The 10,000-nt window shown below is 38.6% G+C and overlaps 18 non-coding genes across 18 annotated transcripts in view; all 18 read right to left on the bottom strand.

Moving 5' to 3' along the window:
• Positions 1–115, bottom strand: part of LOC143697905 (5S ribosomal RNA) — a 119-nt gene extending 4 nt beyond the window's left edge. The window contains exon 1 of the ribosomal RNA XR_013186908.1: positions 1–115. This exon is cut by the window's left edge and continues 4 nt beyond it. This is a non-coding gene — a ribosomal RNA (5S ribosomal RNA).
• Positions 116–284: 169 nt separating this feature from the next.
• LOC143698507 (5S ribosomal RNA) lies at positions 285–403 on the bottom strand. Its single transcript, XR_013187499.1, has one exon. It is a non-coding gene; the product is annotated as a 5S ribosomal RNA (ribosomal RNA).
• A 169-nt stretch (positions 404–572) lies between these two features.
• Positions 573–691, bottom strand: LOC143698508 (5S ribosomal RNA). The gene has a single exon (XR_013187500.1). It is a non-coding gene; the product is annotated as a 5S ribosomal RNA (ribosomal RNA).
• A 169-nt stretch (positions 692–860) lies between these two features.
• LOC143698511 (5S ribosomal RNA) lies at positions 861–979 on the bottom strand. The gene has a single exon (XR_013187502.1). It is a non-coding gene; the product is annotated as a 5S ribosomal RNA (ribosomal RNA).
• Positions 980–1,158: 179 nt separating this feature from the next.
• LOC143697916 (5S ribosomal RNA) lies at positions 1,159–1,277 on the bottom strand. Its single transcript, XR_013186919.1, has one exon. It is a non-coding gene; the product is annotated as a 5S ribosomal RNA (ribosomal RNA).
• Positions 1,278–1,446: 169 nt separating this feature from the next.
• On the bottom strand, positions 1,447–1,565 carry LOC143698512 (5S ribosomal RNA). The gene has a single exon (XR_013187503.1). It is a non-coding gene; the product is annotated as a 5S ribosomal RNA (ribosomal RNA).
• A 169-nt stretch (positions 1,566–1,734) lies between these two features.
• On the bottom strand, positions 1,735–1,853 carry LOC143698513 (5S ribosomal RNA). Its single transcript, XR_013187504.1, has one exon. It is a non-coding gene; the product is annotated as a 5S ribosomal RNA (ribosomal RNA).
• Positions 1,854–2,032: 179 nt separating this feature from the next.
• On the bottom strand, positions 2,033–2,151 carry LOC143697928 (5S ribosomal RNA). Its single transcript, XR_013186930.1, has one exon. It is a non-coding gene; the product is annotated as a 5S ribosomal RNA (ribosomal RNA).
• Positions 2,152–2,320: 169 nt separating this feature from the next.
• LOC143698514 (5S ribosomal RNA) lies at positions 2,321–2,439 on the bottom strand. Its single transcript, XR_013187505.1, has one exon. It is a non-coding gene; the product is annotated as a 5S ribosomal RNA (ribosomal RNA).
• A 174-nt stretch (positions 2,440–2,613) lies between these two features.
• Positions 2,614–2,732, bottom strand: LOC143697939 (5S ribosomal RNA). The gene has a single exon (XR_013186942.1). It is a non-coding gene; the product is annotated as a 5S ribosomal RNA (ribosomal RNA).
• A 169-nt stretch (positions 2,733–2,901) lies between these two features.
• Positions 2,902–3,020, bottom strand: LOC143698515 (5S ribosomal RNA). Its single transcript, XR_013187506.1, has one exon. It is a non-coding gene; the product is annotated as a 5S ribosomal RNA (ribosomal RNA).
• A 169-nt stretch (positions 3,021–3,189) lies between these two features.
• Positions 3,190–3,308, bottom strand: LOC143698517 (5S ribosomal RNA). The gene has a single exon (XR_013187508.1). It is a non-coding gene; the product is annotated as a 5S ribosomal RNA (ribosomal RNA).
• Positions 3,309–3,487: 179 nt separating this feature from the next.
• On the bottom strand, positions 3,488–3,606 carry LOC143697951 (5S ribosomal RNA). The gene has a single exon (XR_013186954.1). It is a non-coding gene; the product is annotated as a 5S ribosomal RNA (ribosomal RNA).
• Positions 3,607–3,775: 169 nt separating this feature from the next.
• LOC143698518 (5S ribosomal RNA) lies at positions 3,776–3,894 on the bottom strand. The gene has a single exon (XR_013187509.1). It is a non-coding gene; the product is annotated as a 5S ribosomal RNA (ribosomal RNA).
• Positions 3,895–4,063: 169 nt separating this feature from the next.
• Positions 4,064–4,182, bottom strand: LOC143698519 (5S ribosomal RNA). The gene has a single exon (XR_013187510.1). It is a non-coding gene; the product is annotated as a 5S ribosomal RNA (ribosomal RNA).
• Positions 4,183–4,361: 179 nt separating this feature from the next.
• On the bottom strand, positions 4,362–4,480 carry LOC143697962 (5S ribosomal RNA). Its single transcript, XR_013186965.1, has one exon. It is a non-coding gene; the product is annotated as a 5S ribosomal RNA (ribosomal RNA).
• Positions 4,481–4,649: 169 nt separating this feature from the next.
• LOC143698520 (5S ribosomal RNA) lies at positions 4,650–4,768 on the bottom strand. The gene has a single exon (XR_013187511.1). It is a non-coding gene; the product is annotated as a 5S ribosomal RNA (ribosomal RNA).
• Positions 4,769–4,946: 178 nt separating this feature from the next.
• On the bottom strand, positions 4,947–5,065 carry LOC143697973 (5S ribosomal RNA). Its single transcript, XR_013186976.1, has one exon. It is a non-coding gene; the product is annotated as a 5S ribosomal RNA (ribosomal RNA).
• Between the last annotated feature and the right edge of the window lie 4,935 nt (positions 5,066–10,000).

A 10,000-nucleotide genomic window follows, 5' to 3' on the forward strand; every position in this document is an offset into this window, starting at 1 on the left:
TACAGCACCTGGTATTCCCAGGCGGTCTCCCATCCAAGTACTAACCAGGCCCGACCCTGCTTAGCTTCCGAGATCAGACGAGATCGGGCGTGACCAAGGTGGTATGGCCGTAAGCGAAAACTGCTGCCAAAATTGGGCTATTTAAAAGGTTAGACCATTAATGAAGAAAACTAAGAAGAACTTTTGAAAAAACTCAAACTCTTTCATGCTCTCTGAAGAATCTCAGAGACTTTTAAAGGCTTTCTGAAGAAGCTCAGGGACTCTTTTTTTGTTTAAATCAAAAAAGCTTACAGCACCTGGTATTCCCAGGCGGTCTCCCATCCAAGTACTAACCAGGCCCGACCCTGCTTAGCTTCCGAGATCAGACGAGATCGGGCGTGGCCAAGGTGGTATGGCCGTAAGCGAAAACTGCTGCCAAAATTGGGCTATTTAAAAGGTTAGACCATTAATGAAGAAAACTAAGAAGAACTTTTGAAAAAACTCAAACTCTTTCATGCTCTCTGAAGAATCTCAGAGACTTTTAAAGGCTTTCTGAAGAAGCTCAGGGACTCTTTTTTTGTTTAAATCAAAAAAGCTTACAGCACCTGGTATTCCCAGGCGGTCTCCCATCCAAGTACTAACCAGGCCCGACCCTGCTTAGCTTCCGAGATCAGACGAGATCGGGCGTGGCCAAGGTGGTATGGCCGTAAGCGAAAACTGCTGCCAAAATTGGGCTATTTAAAAGGTTAGACCATTAATGAAGAAAACTAAGAAGAACTTTTGAAAAAACTCAAACTCTTTCATGCTCTCTGAAGAATCTCAGAGACTTTTAAAGGCTTTCTGAAGAAGCTCAGGGACTCTTTTTTTGTTTAAATCAAAAAAGCTTACAGCACCTGGTATTCCCAGGCGGTCTCCCATCCAAGTACTAACCAGGCCCGACCCTGCTTAGCTTCCGAGATCAGACGAGATCGGGCGTGGCCAAGGTGGTATGGCCGTAAGCGAAATCTGCTGCCAAAATTGGGCTATTTAAAAGGTTAGACCATTAATGAAGAAAACTAAGAAGAACTTTTGAAAAAACTCAAACTCTTTCATGCTCTCTGAAGAATCTCAGAGACTTTTAAAGGCTTTCTGAAGAAGCACAGGGACTCTTTTTTTTTTTTTTTTTTTTTAAATCAAAAAAGCTTACAGCACCTGGTATTCCCAGGCGGTCTCCCATCCAAGTACTAACCAGGCCCGACCCTGCTTAGCTTCCGAGATCAGACGAGATCGGGCGTGACCAAGGTGGTATGGCCGTAAGCGAAAACTGCTGCCAAAATTGGGCTATTTAAAAGGTTAGACCATTAATGAAGAAAACTAAGAAGAACTTTTGAAAAAACTCAAACTCTTTCATGCTCTCTGAAGAATCTCAGAGACTTTTAAAGGCTTTCTGAAGAAGCTCAGGGACTCTTTTTTTGTTTAAATCAAAAAAGCTTACAGCACCTGGTATTCCCAGGCGGTCTCCCATCCAAGTACTAACCAGGCCCGACCCTGCTTAGCTTCCGAGATCAGACGAGATCGGGCGTGGCCAAGGTGGTATGGCCGTAAGCGAAAACTGCTGCCAAAATTGGGCTATTTAAAAGGTTAGACCATTAATGAAGAAAACTAAGAAGAACTTTTGAAAAAACTCAAACTCTTTCATGCTCTCTGAAGAATCTCAGAGACTTTTAAAGGCTTTCTGAAGAAGCTCAGGGACTCTTTTTTTGTTTAAATCAAAAAAGCTTACAGCACCTGGTATTCCCAGGCGGTCTCCCATCCAAGTACTAACCAGGCCCGACCCTGCTTAGCTTCCGAGATCAGACGAGATCGGGCGTGGCCAAGGTGGTATGGCCGTAAGCGAAAACTGCTGCCAAAATTGGGCTATTTAAAAGGTTAGACCATTAATGAAGAAAACTAAGAAGAACTTTTGAAAAAACTCAAACTCTTTCATGCTCTCTGAAGAATCTCAGAGACTTTTAAAGGCTTTCTGAAGAAGCACAGGGACTCTTTTTTTTTTTTTTTTTTTTTAAATCAAAAAAGCTTACAGCACCTGGTATTCCCAGGCGGTCTCCCATCCAAGTACTAACCAGGCCCGACCCTGCTTAGCTTCCGAGATCAGACGAGATCGGGCGTGACCAAGGTGGTATGGCCGTAAGCGAAAACTGCTGCCAAAATTGGGCTATTTAAAAGGTTAGACCATTAATGAAGAAAACTAAGAAGAACTTTTGAAAAAACTCAAACTCTTTCATGCTCTCTGAAGAATCTCAGAGACTTTTAAAGGCTTTCTGAAGAAGCTCAGGGACTCTTTTTTTGTTTAAATCAAAAAAGCTTACAGCACCTGGTATTCCCAGGCGGTCTCCCATCCAAGTACTAACCAGGCCCGACCCTGCTTAGCTTCCGAGATCAGACGAGATCGGGCGTGGCCAAGGTGGTATGGCCGTAAGCGAAAACTGCTGCCAAAATTGGGTTATTTAAAAGGTTAGACCATTAATGAAGAAAACTAAGAAGAACTTTTGAAAAAACTCAAACTCTTTCATGCTCTCTGAAGAATCTCAGAGACTTTTAAAGGCTTTCTGAAGAAGCACAGGGACTCTTTTTTTTTTTTTTTTAAATCAAAAAAGCTTACAGCACCTGGTATTCCCAGGCGGTCTCCCATCCAAGTACTAACCAGGCCCGACCCTGCTTAGCTTCCGAGATCAGACGAGATCGGGCGTGACCAAGGTGGTATGGCCGTAAGCGAAAACTGCTGCCAAAATTGGGCTATTTAAAAGGTTAGACCATTAATGAAGAAAACTAAGAAGAACTTTTGAAAAAACTCAAACTCTTTCATGCTCTCTGAAGAATCTCAGAGACTTTTAAAGGCTTTCTGAAGAAGCTCAGGGACTCTTTTTTTGTTTAAATCAAAAAAGCTTACAGCACCTGGTATTCCCAGGCGGTCTCCCATCCAAGTACTAACCAGGCCCGACCCTGCTTAGCTTCCGAGATCAGACGAGATCGGGCGTGGCCAAGGTGGTATGGCCGTAAGCGAAAACTGCTGCCAAAATTGGGCTATTTAAAAGGTTAGACCATTAATGAAGAAAACTAAGAAGAACTTTTGAAAAAACTCAAACTCTTTCATGCTCTCTGAAGAATCTCAGAGACTTTTAAAGGCTTTCTGAAGAAGCTCAGGGACTCTTTTTTTGTTTAAATCAAAAAAGCTTACAGCACCTGGTATTCCCAGGCGGTCTCCCATCCAAGTACTAACCAGGCCCGACCCTGCTTAGCTTCCGAGATCAGACGAGATCGGGCGTGGCCAAGGTGGTATGGCCGTAAGCGAAATCTGCTGCCAAAATTGGGCTATTTAAAAGGTTAGACCATTAATGAAGAAAACTAAGAAGAACTTTTGAAAAAACTCAAACTCTTTCATGCTCTCTGAAGAATCTCAGAGACTTTTAAAGGCTTTCTGAAGAAGCACAGGGACTCTTTTTTTTTTTTTTTTTTTTTAAATCAAAAAAGCTTACAGCACCTGGTATTCCCAGGCGGTCTCCCATCCAAGTACTAACCAGGCCCGACCCTGCTTAGCTTCCGAGATCAGACGAGATCGGGCGTGACCAAGGTGGTATGGCCGTAAGCGAAAACTGCTGCCAAAATTGGGCTATTTAAAAGGTTAGACCATTAATGAAGAAAACTAAGAAGAACTTTTGAAAAAACTCAAACTCTTTCATGCTCTCTGAAGAATCTCAGAGACTTTTAAAGGCTTTCTGAAGAAGCTCAGGGACTCTTTTTTTGTTTAAATCAAAAAAGCTTACAGCACCTGGTATTCCCAGGCGGTCTCCCATCCAAGTACTAACCAGGCCCGACCCTGCTTAGCTTCCGAGATCAGACGAGATCGGGCGTGGCCAAGGTGGTATGGCCGTAAGCGAAAACTGCTGCCAAAATTGGGCTATTTAAAAGGTTAGACCATTAATGAAGAAAACTAAGAAGAACTTTTGAAAAAACTCAAACTCTTTCATGCTCTCTGAAGAATCTCAGAGACTTTTAAAGGCTTTCTGAAGAAGCTCAGGGACTCTTTTTTTGTTTAAATCAAAAAAGCTTACAGCACCTGGTATTCCCAGGCGGTCTCCCATCCAAGTACTAACCAGGCCCGACCCTGCTTAGCTTCCGAGATCAGACGAGATCGGGCGTGGCCAAGGTGGTATGGCCGTAAGCGAAATCTGCTGCCAAAATTGGGCTATTTAAAAGGTTAGACCATTAATGAAGAAAACTAAGAAGAACTTTTGAAAAAACTCAAACTCTTTCATGCTCTCTGAAGAATCTCAGAGACTTTTAAAGGCTTTCTGAAGAAGCACAGGGACTCTTTTTTTTTTTTTTTTTTTTTAAATCAAAAAAGCTTACAGCACCTGGTATTCCCAGGCGGTCTCCCATCCAAGTACTAACCAGGCCCGACCCTGCTTAGCTTCCGAGATCAGACGAGATCGGGCGTGACCAAGGTGGTATGGCCGTAAGCGAAAACTGCTGCCAAAATTGGGCTATTTAAAAGGTTAGACCATTAATGAAGAAAACTAAGAAGAACTTTTGAAAAAACTCAAACTCTTTCATGCTCTCTGAAGAATCTCAGAGACTTTTAAAGGCTTTCTGAAGAAGCTCAGGGACTCTTTTTTTGTTTAAATCAAAAAAGCTTACAGCACCTGGTATTCCCAGGCGGTCTCCCATCCAAGTACTAACCAGGCCCGACCCTGCTTAGCTTCCGAGATCAGACGAGATCGGGCGTGGCCAAGGTGGTATGGCCGTAAGCGAAATCTGCTGCCAAAATTGGGCTATTTAAAAGGTTAGACCATTAATGAAGAAAACTAAGAAGAACTTTTGAAAAAACTCAAACTCTTTCATGCTCTCTGAAGAATCTCAGAGACTTTTAAAGGCTTTCTGAAGAAGCACAGGGACTCTTTTTTTTTTTTTTTTTTTTAAATCAAAAAAGCTTACAGCACCTGGTATTCCCAGGCGGTCTCCCATCCAAGTACTAACCAGGCCCGACCCTGCTTAGCTTCCGAGATCAGACGAGATCGGGCGTGACCAAGGTGGTATGGCCGTAAGCGAAAACTGCTGCCAAAATTGGGCTATTTAAAAGGTTAGACCATTAATGAAGAAAACTAAGAAGAACTTTTGAAAAAACTCAAACTCTTTCATGCTCTCTGAAGAATCTCAGAGACTTTTAAAGGCTTTCTGAAGAAGCACAGGGACTCTTTTTTTTTTTTTTTTTTTTTTTAAATCAAAAAAGCTTACAGCACCTGGTATTCCCAGGCGGTCTCCCATCCAAGTACTAACCAGGCCCGACCCTGCTTAGCTTCCGAGATCAGACGAGATCGGGCGTGACTTTTTTTTTTTTTTTTTTTTTTTTTTTTTTTTTTTTTATTTATACATTTCCATCTTGTTCAATACTTTGGCAAGTAAAAGTGTTTTTGTTTAAAAACACACATGACATCCTTGTTAAAAATTCCATAAAATTCCCCCATTTTGCTCTCCATTTTAAAATAATTGTACAATATTTCCACATAATCATCTACCATCGGTTTAAAAAGCCCCCATAGATCTAAAACAACATCTCTGTTTTTTGCTATGTTCCTTCTTTTCCATATTGCTTTCTTCGCCAGTAGTAAGCACAAATTCACAAGCTTCTTATTTACATTTTTTTCTGCCATTCCCAACATAAAACATGTATCCCATTCACCAACCACTTCTTTTCCTCTTAATTCTTTTATAAAATCTTTCAGTTCATTAAAAAAAAAATTAAGCTTTTCACAATATAAAAACAAGTGTAAAATCCCTTCATCTTCCTTCTTACATACTTTACATTGTGCATTACTTTCTTTTTTCATTATACACAATCTCATTTCAGTATATATCACATTTTGTCTAATAAAATAATCCAAACATTCCAAACCTACATCTAACCAACTCCATGCTCTGTTTTTCCAGACATCTTTTTCTTCAATTCCATTCAAATTCCTTAACCAAACCTCATTAGCCCCTGGTTTTTTAAAAACTCTGTTTCTAAAAAACTCATAAAACATTTTCACAGTTCCCATATTAAAATCCACCTTCTTGTCTTTACATTTTAAATACACCGTCATTTTGTTTTCTTTTCCATCATTATTGTTGACCTCCTCTAACCATTGACCTGGGATTGCTTTTTTAACATCTTCATATTGTTTTTTTAAACTGATCACATTATAGTCTTCCTTTTCCTCCTCCATCGCATCCTTTATCACTTGTAGTGGTAAAAATCCCTCCTTCCACTCCCATAAAATATCCCTCACTTTTACAATGCCTGCTTGCATCCATTTCTTAAAATAGATATCACGCTCATTTATCTTTATTTTGTCATTTAAAAACAAAGGTTGATTTAAAATCATTTCCCTCCCTTCTGGATTAAAATCCACCTCTGTCAAAAAAAGCCTCCAAGCATTTAAAACCTCTTTATAAAATTGTGGAATTCCCTCCATCATCCCAGCTTTTATCTTCATCCATAAAGTGTTTTCCCCCAGGTTAAAATTCCCACATTTATTTAAATAAAATACCATCAATTCCTTCCAATCAGCTCTATTATTATCATCCAAGTACTTCTTTACCACTTTTACCCTCATGCTTTTCATTTTCAGTTCCACATCCACCAGTCCCATCCCTCCCTCCTCCGGTTTTCCTATTAGCGTATAATACGCTACCCTTGAAGGCTTTTTATCCCATAAATATTCTAAAACAATCGTTTTTATTCTCTTAAAAGCCCAGTTTGGTAATGACATTACTTGCAATTTATACCACATCTTTGATAACATTAAACTGTTTACAGTTAAAATTTTCCCTTTCAAACTTAAAAATCTATTTCTCCAAAAAATCAATCTTCTTTCCATTTCTCCCAATGTCTCTTCCCACATATTATCAATAGCTTCCTTCTCATTTTTTGCTACAATTGCCCCTAAAATCTTCATCTCTTGTACTTCCTTAAATTTAAAAACATCTGTTAAACTCTCTGTCCTTCCAAACTTCATATATATTGTTTTTTCCTCATTTATTTTTGCCCCTGAGCCTTCGCAATAACATTTTATTTTTCTCATCACTTCTTTTATGCTTTCCCTATTTTCCACCACAACTGTCGTATCATCTGCATATTGAAAAATTGGAGTTAATTCTTTTCTTCCTTCAAATTGTATCCCTTTTATCTCTTTGTCTCTATTTATTAAAAGCCCTAAAGGTTCTGCCACCAAAGAATATAACTGTGCGGACAGTGGACATCCTTGTCTGATTGATCTTAAAACTTTAAAAGGTTGCGTTAAAAAACCATTACATTTTACTTTTGTTAAAATATCACTGTATAAAACTGAAATCCATTTGATAAAATTCTCTCCAAACCCAAATTGTTTTAAAATTCCCATTAAAAACCCTCGTTCCACTCTGTCAAAAGCCTTCTCAAAGTCCATACTTATTACATATGCTCTCTTTCCTTTTTCTTTTATATATCCCACTATATCTCTTATACTGCTTGTGATATCCGCAATGTCCCTCCCCTTAACTCCGTAAGCCTGGTTAGTTTCAATTATATCCGGCATTATCTCTTTTAATCTGTTTGCTAAAACTTTGGCTAAAATTTTTAAATCTGTGTTTAACATTGTGATAGGCCTATAATTCTTCAATTCCGTTTTGTCTCCTTTTCTCTTATAAATGATTTTCATTAATCCCAGTCCCATTCTTGGGTGTACTCTTTCTTTTTTAAAAATTTCTCCATAGATTTCTTTTAAAATTATGCTCATTTTTTCCTTAAAAATCTTATAAAACTCATTTCCAATTCCATCTATTCCTGGGCTTTTCTTTACTCCTAACTGATTTATGGCCTGTATAATTTCTTCTGTTGTTATTTCTCTTTCACAAACCCCCTTATCTGTCTCACTGACTTTTTTTGTTATCTGTTTAATTAAAAAATTCCTTTTTTCTTCATCTCCTCCTTCTGATTTAAAAAGTTCTTCATAAAACTGGCTTATTTCTTTTAAAATCCCTTCTGTGTTTAAAACCGCTTGTCCTTCTTTATTCTTAATTTCCTTAATTATTTCTGCCCTCCCCTTGCTTTTCTCAAGATTAAAAAAGAATTTGTTACATTTCTCCCCTTGCACCGTACATTTTGCTTTACTTCTTAACATCGCCCCCTTGTATTTCTTCTCTTCTATTTTCTTCAATTTGTCCTCCACTTCAAGTACTCTTTGCACGTTTACTTCATTTTTGTTTAACTCTTTTCTTAGCGTTTCTCTTATTTCTTCCTCCTCTGTTCTTTTCACCTTTTGTAACAACTTACAGTAGTTTATTGTGTATTTCTTAATTTCATATTTCATGTTTTCCCACCATTGTCTTTTATCTTCTATGTACATCAAGTCTTTTTTTCCTTCATCTAAAATGTTTTCTATCCCTTTTTTAAAATGCTCTTCCTTTAAGACATCAGTGTTTAAAATCCAAACCCCTGGTCCCTTCCTTTCTCTTTTAAAATCTAGTCTCATTAATACCATTTTGTGATCACTTAAAGTGGTTTCTTTATAAAAAATCCCATCAATAAAATGTTCTAAATTCCTGGTGTTTAAAAAGTAATCTATTCTGGTTTGACACATAAAATTCCCCACCAGCTGCCTTCTTGTAAATTCCTTCTTTTTTTCATTCCTCTCCCTCCACACGTCCATCATATTTTTTCCTCCCATCAATAACTTTAACTCTTTTCTACCCACATCCGACTTAAAAATCATTCCATTCACCATGTCCATTTTACTAAAAACAGTGTTAAAATCTCCCCCAATTATTACCTTCTTCCATTCTTTCATTACTCTAGATATATCATTAAAATACATTTTCTTTTCCATTTGGTCATTTGGAGCATGTACGTTTATCAAAATAAAATCTTCTTCTTCTATCTTAATTTCTACAGCCATGCATTTCCCTTTTATGTCCTTATATATCAATTTTGCCTTAATACCTCTGTCTTTTCTTATTAACACTGCCACTCCACCTCCTTTCCCTTCTTTATTATTAAAAAATAATTCCCCTTCCCATTTTCTTTTAAAATCCTCCATTGCATTATCTTTCCAGTTTGTCTCTTGCAATAAAATTATATCCTCTTCTTTGCACATTTCCTTCACTTTTTCAAATTTCACACAGTTCATTAACCCTCTTGCATTAAAAGTCACAATACTCAGCACAATAAAATAAAAGATAAAAAAATTAAAAATCCCCATTCTTTCAGTTCATTTCCTCTCCTTCCTTTACATTTTCTCCACAGTCCTGTTTCTCATCACTTTTTTCAAAAGAAACTTTTTTCCTTGCTTTATCTAAATTTGGAATTACCTTACTTGTCCTTCTTCTTTTACTTGTTATTCCCTTTGTACCACCGTCGTCCATGTTTTCACTTCCTTTGTCCCTTTTTTCTTTCTCCGTGACTTGATCTTGCTCCTCTATCTTTTCCAGTTCAGTTTGCAAAGTCCCAGTTACTTCCATTCGTTCCTCCGTTTCCTCATTGTCTATCGTTAGTCCACTCCGTTCCGTTATGCCCTCAACATCCGCGCTTACAATCTCCTCTCTTGGCGTTCCTTCCATGCCCTCGTGTTGCTTCTCTTCTCTGTCTGCCTCATGCATCTGCCCGCTCATCAGTTCTTCCTCCTGTTGTTGGTCTCCGTCGTCGCACTCACACCTGCTCAACACAAGCTTGCAGCCTAGGCACCTCTCCGCTTTGCAGTCCCTCGCGAAGTGGCCCTTTTCCTCGCATTTAAAGCATTTGAATTCCGGACAGTCCTTCATCATATGTTCAGTGCTCATACACAACCTGCAGGTTCTCATCTGCTGGCTATGTATCACTCTGAAATACTGAGGACCCTCTTCCGTTTCCACTTTCATGCTGTAGGGCAAAGAATGCACTTCTTTCGGGAAGCGTACTCTCATGTACCTGGTTCCATCCTCTATGCTGGTGCCTGTGTACAATCTTCTTTTAATCTGTGAAATGGGA

Source organism: Siphateles boraxobius, unplaced genomic scaffold, assembly GCF_051911475.1.
Source record: "Siphateles boraxobius isolate OS27281-9 unplaced genomic scaffold, OSU_SipBor_1 313, whole genome shotgun sequence".
In the NCBI taxonomy this organism is placed as follows: Eukaryota; Metazoa; Chordata; class Actinopteri; order Cypriniformes; family Leuciscidae; genus Siphateles; species Siphateles boraxobius.